The 13,229-nt window shown below is 30.0% G+C and overlaps 1 protein-coding gene across 2 annotated transcripts in view; it reads right to left on the reverse strand.

The window, feature by feature from the left end:
• LOC129966052 (sulfate anion transporter 1-like) overlaps positions 1-13,229 on the reverse strand; it is a 99,028-nt gene that overhangs the window by 76,959 nt on the left and 8,840 nt on the right. The gene's annotated exons all lie outside the window — the stretch shown is intronic.

Consider the following 13,229-nt stretch of genomic DNA (forward strand, 5'->3'; position numbering starts at 1 on the left):
TTGGATGCTGATCGGATGCGAATTAGTGATCTCAAGGATTGGCAACAAACTTGGCGCCCATTTGAAGACGTATTTGGAAACTTTGGCGAAAAAATAGATAATACTGGAACCTCGCACAATTTTGGTGATAGAGCCAATAAGAACCAAGATATGCCTGATTGTACCAGAACCTTCTCTATCCAGCTTCTGGAACTATAAATGACCGGCAGTCTCAAGCTGAAGACAATCGTGTATTGAATCGTGGAAAGAGTGGCCGAAAGGTTTAGAGTCGCATAGTGAGTCAACGACGAATAGTTGTATCAGTCCAGCGAAGCGCAGGTGTTGAGTGGAGCGCGAGTGATTGCTGAATTGAGCTGTGTGCCGAATCCTTGTGTTTGTTATAGAAGCAGCATTGAGTCGTGTGTGGAGTAGCCAGTCGTGTAGTAGGGAGTCGGCAGGTGGATACAGCTGAAGCGAGGAGACAGTGGAGAAATGCAGGCATTTGGAGAGACCATAGAGTGTAGCTAAGAAGATTCCTTCCTCCTGCCGCTGTCTGGCCACTTTGTGTGCTGTGGTTGTTATAATTACCGATTACTACTTTTAGACGACTGTTTGTTGTAGTGTGCTGCTGTGTGTTGCCTATGTTCGTCTCGGCTGTATATTTGCTGTCTGTGTATTCTTGCCTCGTGTTTAATAAAAGTCGTCGTTCGTTATTGAGGCCTGTGGACTGTGTTTCTTCATCGATTAACAAATCGAAAGAACCCCGAATTTAAATAACACTATTATACAAGAATTCAACTATTATAAAAATACATTTTTGAACTGTACGCTGCCCTCATTCAAAATAAAGACTTAACCCAAACTTTTTTAGTTAAAAAAAATACTTATTTACAGAAACTAACAGCATCTCAATTTTCATACTTCTTTCCATATTACATTGACATTAAAAATTACTATAATTTTTTCTAGTTTTGAATATTAGTGTACGAATTGATAGATAAAATGAAAAATAAATAATTTACAAAAAGTAAAACCTTAAAATTGCTTGTTCCATGAAACTAGCTAAATTAAATAGGTACTTTTTAAATAAATAGATCTTTACAAATTACTAATTTTGGTTTAGTTGCATTAACACATTGGTTACATATGAAACCATATGATTAATGTCTGTGTTTCAATTTACTATCTCATTGGATTATTTTTGTTTACTTGGAAGATTATTAAATCCTTTTCTTCTCCACTTAAAAGATTGTGAAAAGTCCATTTAATAAACAAAAAAGGTTCAAATTGCAAGCAAGAGTTATGGCAACGACAGTGTTAGCTTCTCTTTTAGATATGCACGAATGCTGCCTTGATATCTCTTGACTCTGGGCTGCGGTCGTATGATGACGATTCCGCCTGAGACTGAAAAATTATTGCATTTCATGATTACAAAATAATTTATTTGATGGTGAATATTGTGGTCTGGGTGAAATGACTTGAAGGCACGTGTTGTCTTTTATGTGGTTTATTGGTAACATCAACAACAAAAGGCACATGATTACGCCATAGTGTAGTAGGTCTGGAGAACTACACATAAAATTTCTCGGGAGAGAGAGAGCCGAGATCGCCCCCCCCCCTCCCAGTACAGGAGTCAAGTTCGCTTCTACTGGAAAAAAATATACTAATATCAGCAGGGAGACCACGTGATTTTACATGATTGGCAGCTAGCTCCGCCCAGGAATATCACGTGATTAACTAAATTCTTAACAGAGACACACTTCTATGTAATACTGACATGATGTTCGATCCAAAATGGCATATTTACCACAACACCGAATTATATACAAGGTAGATCGTCACCATAATTCACATACATGGAAACGAATCTGGAACCCTCTACTCTTCAATGATACGACTACTACTTTGTTTCTAATTTATCGTGCCATGTTGCTCTAGTATGGAATGACACACAAACACACCTATAAAAAATGAATTTTGAGGGAATAATACAATTTGAATATTACAAAATGAGATACAAAATACGTTTAGGATATCAAAAAGTTCTGACACTCTATTACCATCATTTCATTTTGTAAAAAAAATTTATTTAACCCTTTAAAGGGCCATTTTTTTCTATTCATATTATGTTAAAATAGTTTTAGGCTTGAAATTAGAATAAGAAAAGGGATTCATTTAGCTTATTAGATAAATTTAATTTGATTCATTGATTAATTTGATTAATTAATAATTAAGTGACAAACCAAGACACATCATTTTGTGTGAGATAAAGAACTGAGGCATCTAAGTTTCTGTGTTTGTAAAAAAATTTGTCAGAACTTATGCCAACCTACATAAATTCATACGAAGATTAACAAATTTGGTGGGAAGCATACTTCCCACGGCCTTAGAAAGGGTTATACAAACACAAGTTTAATACAAGTATATTTCTAAATACCTTGAGGTACATAAATAACTTTTTTTTTAAAAAAAGTATAAAATTTAATTTCTTATATCTCTACAATTTCCTACATAGCTTTTCATAATTTTGGCTATAAATGAAAACTTGATATTTGCAGCTATTTTTTTCTGTAGTTGCTTTTTAACTTCTTGAATAACAATTAAATATTAATAACATCCTTTAAATATTTATTCTTTATTCACATGACACAAAAGATTTGACAGCACTTTCTACGCAACATTTTATGTGTATAATCAGGCCAATTAAAAACCGTTTTTTAAAAGAAAAAAAGAAGAAGAAGAAATTAATGCACGGAATATTCAAGGTTAAAACCTTTTGATAAAAAATAATGTTAAAACTTTCATCATTTCAGAAGATATTTATCAATCCAAATTTATTATTACTAGAAAATAGTTTCTTTGGCAGCTGAATAATTAAATATTGTCTAGGCAAAAGAATTTCAAGAAGCTGAGTTATCTTAGTTGTTATAACTCATATGTCATAAAGTGAAAAGTTATGTAGTCTCATTTAGCAGTCAAGTATCTGAGCTGTCAAGCTTTGATATGCTTTTTTTTCCAGAAAAAATAAATCTTGAAATTTTTTTAACAAAGTACCGTTTTTTTATATTGAAAAATATTTAGGATTTAAGAGAAAATGAATGAAATAGGATTAGATGTTAGAGGAAAAAGCTTACAAAAATACTGTTTTTTTTAATGGAGGTCAATTTTAAAAAGGAGAGCTAAAATCTGAGTGATTAAAGGGGGAAAAAACTTAGTAGTCATTAAGATTTAAAGCAAATATAATCGATATGAATATCGATACAGTAGCCATAGCAATCTATTATTTATGTCTTTGTGTCAGTAGTGAGCTTCAATCCTCTCATCGATACGGTGAATCCTCCCGTCCTTCAAGTACTTTTGCTTTTATCTTAAAACGAGATAAAACTTAAGTTTAAAGTAAAGATGCTTCCATTTTTAGAATTCATATGTTTTTTTTTTCCCAAACCGGATAGTAAGTCGCATTCTCTTGAAATAATTCTTTCATATATCTTCTAATTTAAAAGGCATTTTACTTTATGAATCTATCATCCATATAAGAATTTGAAAGATACTTGAGATAGTTATTTATGACGTCGTAGTTTTTGTCTTTAAATTACTTATTATTAATGATTTAATTTTGCTTTCAATATCAAAGAGTTGCTTTCAACATCTTAAGAGTTAACCTCATCCTTGAGATAATTCCTTTAACCTCATCCCTGAAAATGATTTCCTTTTTAAAATTGGTCTATTTTTCTATATAGAAAGTCATAGGGAATTAACGTAATAATAATAACAAAATCAGCATTAACATATCGCCTATCTGTACGGGAAAAAAATCATAGTTTTCACATCTTTAAAACATGTATCTACATTCTTGAAGCTGAAGTGAAAGATGAAATAGTTATAGCGATTATTTCAAATGCCAATTTCAAAATTCGGAAGTTTAAATAAAGTGTTCAAAAATTCCTGTTGATTTCATTCGGTTCATGATTTTGAAAATTGTATAAAAAATTAGGGATTGAATTTTCGGATTTATCAGTGTTGGATTTCAGACTAAGCAGCTGCCTACGGTCGCCGATAGGTTGATTAAAAAATTTTGTATAGCCTTGTTGCCAAATAATTAAATTTGTTAAAAAATATAAATTCTATGAATTAAAAAAACATAGGAGAATATTAATATTTTCCAATTATAATTGGTCACTTAAATTCACTTAATTATTACCATATTTATAAACACCGAAAGTATGAATTGTATATTGTGGATAAAAACGTATATGGAGCGCATTCATGAGTCAGTTGCTCTCTTCAAAGTCAAGGCAGACGGCGTATGAGTATGAAACGGCGTCTCTTAACTAGAACAATCAAATTCTGCCCGTCGTTCGTTGACTGCTGTCATAATGAATAATGACATAATGCCTTTAGTTATTTTTTGATATCAATGCCAGTTTTAGGAATAATTTTCATATGTTGAATCGTATAAAATATTATGTTTTATTTATAATAAAAAATATTATAGAAAAGATTTTACTCGTTAAAAAAAGTACATAAAAAGTACTGAAGTAAGAAAAAAAAGCCTATTCTGCGAAATCCTGAAAAAGACTTAAGTCTTGATCAATGTTTTAATGTTAAGCGAACTTCTGCAAATGGAATTAAACCTTGTAAATCATCAGTTTTTATGTTAGTTACAGCTGCAAGTAAATTTAAAATAGATAAATTAACAGCTGCAAAATAGACTTTGAACTAATGTCTAATTGAATCTGAAGACCCATCTATTTTAAGACCCATTCTGAGCGTAATTTAATTCGATATTGATCAACTCCTTGTAAAATATAATATAAGCCAAATGAAGTTAAGAGATCCTGAAACTTGGAGTCTGCTGAACATTGAGGTTGTAGATTATATTATACTACAGAATTTCCACAGTAGTAAATATATATATATATATATATACAGTGGTGGCCAAAAGTGTGGACATTTTTTGAAAGTTTCATGTTTTTAAACTTTGCGTGCTTGTAGAATATATTAATTTTCACTTAAATACAAATGTTTATATATCAAATTGAAGGTAATTTATTGTAGAATTTAATAACAAAAACAGTATTATAATATCTGTATTACAAAAAAAGTTACGCTCATTTTAGTAGAACAAACAAACACAAATCGTTTTGAATAATGACGTGTTTTGCAATAAAAGCGTACTAGCCAATCACAAACACTGTTCTGAGGACCCCATCAAATGTCTGTAACTATAGTTTAGGTTATTTGGTATGTAAAATAGTTATTGTTGTGGAAATATTTTGTGGAATGATGCATACAAGTACAATTAAATAGAGTATTGCTGTTTCTGAATATTTTAAGTCCTTTTTTCTAATTAAACTAATTTTAAACAATGTCACCAACAAGAAGAACTGATTGGAGATCTACAAAAAGAAGCCGAATTGTCATATTGAGAGAAATTGTCCTCTCTTATGCTGAAATTGCAAGACAAGTTGGTTGTTTAGTGACTTGTTCTGGTGTACGAAAGTTCTGTTTACGTTATGAAAAAACGAAATCAGTGGAAAATAAGGCCAAATCAGGCCGAAAAAAGTGCACAAGTGCTACTGCCGATAGAACAATTAAACGGCTATGCCTTCAAGATAGAAAAATTTCATCAGATGCTATTATATGTTAAATGAATGCAGCGGGTATTGCAGTAAGTTCAAGAACAATAAGAAGACGGTTATCAGGATTTAGATTACAAGCTAGAATTCCAAGGAAAAAACCATATTTAAATCAAAAGCAACACGAAAAACGAGTTAAGTGAAAAGAACACATTAAATGGTCAGAAAATCAATGAAAGCAAGTAATCTGGAGCGATGAGACTAAAATATCGCTCCTTGGTAGTGATGGTAGAAAATATTTGAGACGTAGAGTAGGTGAAGGACTTCATCCTGATTGCATTGAAGCAACTATAAAAACTACAACAAATGCCATGATTTGGGCATGTATTTCTGCAGATAGTGTGGGCCTAATTCAAGTGATTGATGGCATCCTGAATGCCAAAAAATACATCGAAACTGTCCTGGAACCAAAATTGATACTTTCCATCAGGGATTTCTTCCCCAACAAATCACCATTTATTTTTCAGCAGAATTCAGCTCCATGCCACACAGCAAAAGTATGCAAAGCATGGTTTCAAAATAAAGGCATAGATGTATTACCATGGCCAGGAAACAGTCCTAATCTCAATCCAATTGAAAATTTGCGGCAACGTTTGAAAATTCTTGTACGAAAAAAACGTCCCTCCAATAAAAGACAACTTATTGAATCTATAATTGATTCAATAAGTTGTCTTTTATTGGAGGTTGTATTTTATTTATACACCATGTGATTACGAAAGATGAACTCCAAACACTCGTTCACTCGATGAAAAGACGCTGTGAAACTGTCTTAAAAAATAAGGGTTATCCTACTAAGTATTGATTGTGTAAGTATCACTTTAAAAAAATGCAAATCTAAGATAGATCTTACTAAAATGAGCGTAACTTTTTTTGTAATACAGATATTGTAATACTGTTTTTGTTATTAAATTTTACATTAAATTACCTTCAATTTGATATATAAACATTTGTATTTAAGTGAAAATTAATATATTCTACAAGCACGCAAAGTTGAAAAACATGAAACTTTCAAAAAATGTCCACATTTTTGGCCACCACTGTGTATATATATATATATATATATATATATATATATATGATTTTTTACAGTCTAAAGGTATTTTTCTGATTCCCTTACATTTGAAAATAAATATATATTCATTTCAAGGAAAAAAATTGAGGAGTTGAAAAAAATAGGATAAATGATATATTCAAATTAAAAAGTATTTGCTTACTGCTTATTATATAAATTATTTAGGGTAAAAAAACTTTCTTTTCGAAAACTGAAAAAAAAATAAGTACAAGAAACGTAGAACACGAAAAAAATACTGAACGTAGAGACAACGTGGAAACAATTCTACTGAGAAGAAATTTTGTGGAAAAAAAAATTATTCTGCAATATAGCAAATGTATTCAAAAGAAATCTAAATTTAATTTTTCCTCTTAAACGTTATGCCACGGGCAACGCTATGCGGATACTGCTAGTTGTATATATAACAAAGCTTTACAATGTAGACCTGTAGGAATTGCGTAAAAAGATTTATATAAACAAGACAAAAACTCCGATAACTTCTTCACTATTCAGCATATGTCTATATTAATGGTAAAGGAAGGTAGTCAAACACAAATAGGAAATGTTAATATGGTTTTATATCTAAACATTTTTTTTTGTTTTGAAATATTGTTTAGGACAAAAAGTTGAGCTAAAAAAGAACAGAATAATCTATCTCTTCAAGTCTCATTTAAAGCTATTTAATCGATTTGGAATACATATATAAATATTTAACAAACGCCTCCACTTATCTAAATTTTCCAAATATTGCAATAGAAAGAAAAAAAACTAATTTTGCCGCAATCAATCAAGAATATATCTGGGGTTTTTTTTTTCACAACTAATATGTATATCTAATCTCAGGTTCACACCATTTGTAAAAAAATTTGTAATATTTATTAATAGTTCAAAATAATTCATATTTTATTCCTTTGTGTAAAATGATAAAAATATGTGGTGAAAGCTTATAAACCAGTTAACAGCTACTCTACCAGAGCAATTGCTTTTGTATCGTGGTCATGTTACTGGGCTGCGAACCACAAGGTCCCAGGTTCTATCCTCGCTCAATACAATCTGCCATAAATCTGTTACTTAGGGTTAGAGACTATTTTGATACAAAAGTTTTTGTTCTTTCAAAATGTTGACATTCTTTCATATTAGTCTTCTTGAGACTTTATTTTCAGGGGGAGAATATCAAACATCTAAATACAGTTCACAAACAAAAATAAACATTACAGACCTTTTAAAAATAGAATTAAATATCTTAGAAAGTGACAAAATATAGAAACAAAATTCTGGACTGAAAAATATTGATGTATATTAATTAAATGCATAATAATGATTAGAAATTTAGAAAATCATCTTTAATTAATATTGAACTACTTTAGCCAAAGACAAAAACTGTAAAAAATAATATAACACTATTTTTTTAATAACCATCGCAAACTAATGTTTATTATTCAGCTAGATTATGGTCGTAAATGAAAGGTTCTACAAAATAACAGCTGCTCTTCGACAAACAGCGTAATGCAACTATTTCAGTCAAAGCAAATGAGATCTTGTTGGTGATAGGTTTATTAACAATTTCAAGAGTCGTCTGCGCTTTATTACCTTCAAAATAAAGATACAATGTTTGCATTTCAGAGCAACAGATGATGAAATCTATTTCTGGAATCGCAAAAATTTCGCAGTAATATATTTGATCACACTTTCTGTTTTTCTTTTGTTTTTTCAGCATGGAAAAATATTTTTTATTAGATGCAGCTATGCAATTACTTCTAAAAATTAAATATCTTTCCCAAGCTTCTTTAATAGAGACGACAATAGCTGGATACTTAAAAGGGCCTTCAGTTTCTCTTTAGTTCAAAGATACTGTCTCCGTATTTTAATTAATAATGGTACAATTTGTAACAAAAAAATAAACCCTTTAAATGAATATTTTTAAAATCATTTCAAGAATAAAGTTGTATGGCTCTGCTCATCTGTTACCAACGACGAAGGTTGCAAAATCATCATAAAGGGGAAGATCATGCGGTCCTTGAGAAAAGAACGCCAAGCAAGGGACAGAGAATTGATTAGGATAAGAGAGATGATAGCTGGGAATGGTTTGTACCGTATGAACTGTTGAAATTTGATTTTTTTGATTTCAGGCTGATGTGCTTAATCTATCTAAGTAAATATGCAAATGTATGTAAAATATAATGATTTAAAATATATTTTATGTTCTGACTTTGCTTTTACAAAGTTATCTTTCAAATATCATAGTTTGGCTGGAAAATTTCAACAAAATGCTGACTTAGACTCAAAAGAAAAGTGTGAATCAGGCATAAAAAAATTTTACCAGAGGAGAAATGAGAGAAGGCAACTTCAGTAAAGTTAACTTCTAATAATTGAATTTTCGAGTTGCGCAATTTAGAACTAAAGAGCAGTTATGCCATTATAAATTTTAGAATATACTGAGTAGAGTATTAAAAAAACTTTAAAGAAAACTTTCGTTCTTTAAGTTTGAATTCTTAATCAATAATAAATAACGATTACATATAAAGAAATGAAGCTTCCTCTTAAGCTTTCTATGGATGAATTTTACAAATTTGTGTGCTGTACAGTATTTTGCAGATTCATTTGTAAGAAATTTTAATTAGCTTTGTTTTCTTAGATATTTCACTCCATTTTAAAAGCTACATAAGATCTATTTTGGTGTGCTGTTAGTAATTTGGAATCGTAGTCAGTTGTCTAGGTACATTAGGCCGCACCGACGCACAAATCACTTTAAAATTAAAAGAATAAATTTGCTTGTTTGACAAGAAAAATCAAATCAGTTGAGCATGTTTCTTTATTAGATGCAATATCTTGATTTTCTTGAGAAAAGTTCTGGAGAAGGGGAATGAATGGACTCAAAAAATTTTGGTGTCTAAAAGGCAAAAAGCCAATGAGATGAGGAGAAAATTCAAGTTAGAAAAACTATATAAGCTAAATTGAAAATGTATTAGAGACCTCTTTTACAGGTGTTTTTTGTTTGTTTGTTTACTTGCTTTCGACTGGACCTTAGAAAAACCCTTCATAACGTGATATACTGCATCCTTGCCCCCCTCCCCCTTGTATGGATAGTGAAGTTGATAGTGTCTTCAACCACAAGGGAAGTGGAATCTATTTGGTGTTGAGTTAATCAGGCATTTCATTATGAGTTTGTCATCTCTAAAGCTAGAATCAACATTAATAAAAAAGAAAAAAAACTTGCAGGTGCAATAATGATTCTTTCTCTAAGCTCAGTTTTCCTCCTTCTGTTGAAAAACCACGAAGATAATCCCTTTGTGAATTGACTTCATCTTGTTCAGTGCCGAAAAGATCCCGCCAAGTAAGTGTTTCATTTTATTATCCCTTTGTGTGACTTTCAAAAAGAAAATAAATATAAATTTGTGAAAGAATTCCATGAACATTATCAAGATGTGATATAGTATTTTAAACCCGTGCAGGAAATTTCAGACATGCTCTCTAATTTTTTTTTAAGAGCTAAACAGTGAGATAAAATTCAACATGACTATGTAATGCAAATTTCTTTTATGAACAGGAATGCCTCGCTATGGTAACAATTGTAATAAGTAGTCTCAAATTTTATACTATTGAAATTTAAAACAATTGTGAAAATTAACATTTATGCATTAGGTGCCCCCAAATGTTATTGCATTTTTTCTGTATAAACTGTGCTAATATGATATATTCAATATTTTAAACACATTAATAAATTAGATTTTTTAAAAACTATCTAGGTATATTTTATTTAACTTCTTTGCGTCTAATTCATAAATGACTCGGGCACGTCAAGCCTGTTAATTTTTGGTAAGTTTTATCATTTAATAATGGTATAGTGTGTTTCCAGGTAGTTTTATTGGGTTATTGCAGATTCTACATTAAAATGATTTATCGTTCTGTTATTGTTTAATCAGCTATTTTATTTCACAACTCCACATTATTTATGTATGTATGTATATTCCATATTTCCTCCTAATTAACTGTGTTGAATTCAACAAAATTTTGCACACTTATTATTTAAGAAAAGAAAACAATATCAATTTTTCAAAGTTAAAAAATTCAAAGCAAATTAAACTTATTCAGTTAATCAGAAAATAGTTCAAATTTCGCCTTTTTCCCGCAGTAATTTTAGGGGAAATTATTCCAGGATGAATATTTTTACACCATATAAAAATTTAATATTTTACCATTTCAATAATACCAGTTTCATTTTTTCGCATAATATTTCTTTGAATTCTTTTAACTTTTTTTTAATTAATGTATTAAAATTAACTTGAACTCTTCTACAATCATTTTTTTAAATTCTGTTTTATTTTAATAGATATTTTTTTATGAGCTTCCCATTTATTTCAAAGTAATGATTTAGGAATGTTTAAAGACAGGCATCAGTTGATCGCTAAAACGGAGGGAAAAGAATAAAAAAATTAAATTAAATTAAATTAAGCCGCTGGAAACAAAGGAAACGAATTATTGACGACAAGAATGATTTCAGGCTGAGAGAAATTAATTAATATTTAGCACTCTTTTCTACGGAAACTTCGGACTGGATTGGATTGGATCTTTGGATTTTTATGGCGAAAGGACCAAAACTGACCATGGTGCGCCAAAACAAGTACGGAAACTTTGGAAGAAATTAATCCGAAAAGAATTTTACAAAATCTTAAAAAATTAAACTTTCTTCGGCTGGGTAATGGTAAAACTTTATCATAATTTTTTTAAAAATTTCTTTTATTTCAATGCATATAAAAAAGGTTTTGTATGCTAAAATAATTTATAAAAAGTAATTTTCATTCTTATCATACATATAAGGATTAAATTTTTTGAAAACTGTGGACATTTATTTATTCATTTATTTTGTAAAAAAGCATCACTAAAGAAATATTCTATCTGATTGTATCAGATGTTCTTGGAAGATTTTTAAGATTTGAACAACCAAAATAGTGTTGTCTATTTCTTAAGCCGTGGTACAGCAGTTAAGAACACATATCGAAGCCATATATATGAAGCTAAAATTCTAGAGAAATATAATTGCTAAATAATAATGTTAAATGTAATAATATACTAAATCTAAATGCATCTATTGTCCTGTAGAAAATATATTTTCAAACAATTATACATGGAATATTTTTTTGAGTAATTATGCTTTGCTTTGATTTAAAAATTTAATTTGAAACGAAATATTTTTTCTTCTTAAATGAATATATTTAAGCTTTTATATTCAAACTTTTTTTATATTGATTTATTAATTCTGAATAAAGTTTAACTTTTATTCATCCTAATAACCTAACTGTTTTGAAAACAGCGGTTGTGAATAGTTTAAAGTGGTACTTGACAGTCTAAACAATATCAAGAAGAAATGAAAGAATATCGAAGGGGATTGATTCCTCTTTTCAGATTCCACAATAGTCTAAAATAACTAAATTAATCCTGGAAATAGTTTAAATTTCTATACTGAAGTAGCCCTGAAAAGGACAACTGTCAATTATTTTAGCAATTAAAATAACTTGTAAGAAAGTACTATTTGGTAAAATTTGTATCCTCTATAAAAATCTCAGGTTCGATCCTCGTCTGCTAGCATAGCATAAGCAGCCAAAGAGAACACTTCTCTGTATATTAGTTAAACAAAGGAAAATCATACGTATTTGCTTCTCCTAGCCTACTAAACAGCTTAGTCAGAGTGAATTTTCGTGAAATACATGGCTCAACTAAACAGTTTTATTGGGTAAGAAATTGTTAGTATACGCTGGATCAAAATTACAGCGTAATGAATTTATGAAATATATTACAAAGAACACAATGAATAATAATTAACTTATGTGAAGTAGTTTCTGTTCTTTTATTCCTTCCTTCCTGTTCCTCTATTAGTTAATTGTATAAAGCCAAATTTGTGGACACAAACCAAGTGTTTAAATTTAACATAATTGAATAATAAGCCTATAAATTTCTTTATTTTACAGCTTGATGAAAAATAAGTTGGTATCCATCCGAAGATTTTGGGAAGATCCACGAAATCTCATGCATTCATCCGGATATGCTGTATGATGCAGTTACCAGTGTTGTCTCCCGCTTCCAAACTGTTATTTATGGTGATGGCGGACACATAGAACAAGTACTGTAATACTGGTGTGATACGCATGTAAACAATTGCTTGCATGCAAATAAAAGTATCTTTCCCGTAGAATTGTATGTTTTGCTTGTGTTTAGCGCCCTCTATCGACAAATTTTTGAACTATTTCTTTTTTTTTTTTTGTATGAAAAAAAAATCCCCCTTTATGAGAATAACAGTTTCGCAAACCGCATTAAAATACACTCATTCCTTCAATTTTTATGAATTTTTAAAGTATTTACAAATTTATGGGACACCCGGTATATTCAATACGCAGAAATGACAGGGAGATAATTTAATAAAGTATAAATTATTGTATTATATTAGATCTAATTGAAGAAACATTTCATTTGAAAGATTTCGAACAGCAAATATACATGATGTTACATCAAAATTTTATCAGATATAAGGATTAGAAGTCAACCTATTCAATAAATACTTCTCA

This window comes from Argiope bruennichi, chromosome 4 (genome assembly GCF_947563725.1).
Source record: "Argiope bruennichi chromosome 4, qqArgBrue1.1, whole genome shotgun sequence".
In the NCBI taxonomy this organism is placed as follows: Eukaryota; Metazoa; Arthropoda; class Arachnida; order Araneae; family Araneidae; genus Argiope; species Argiope bruennichi.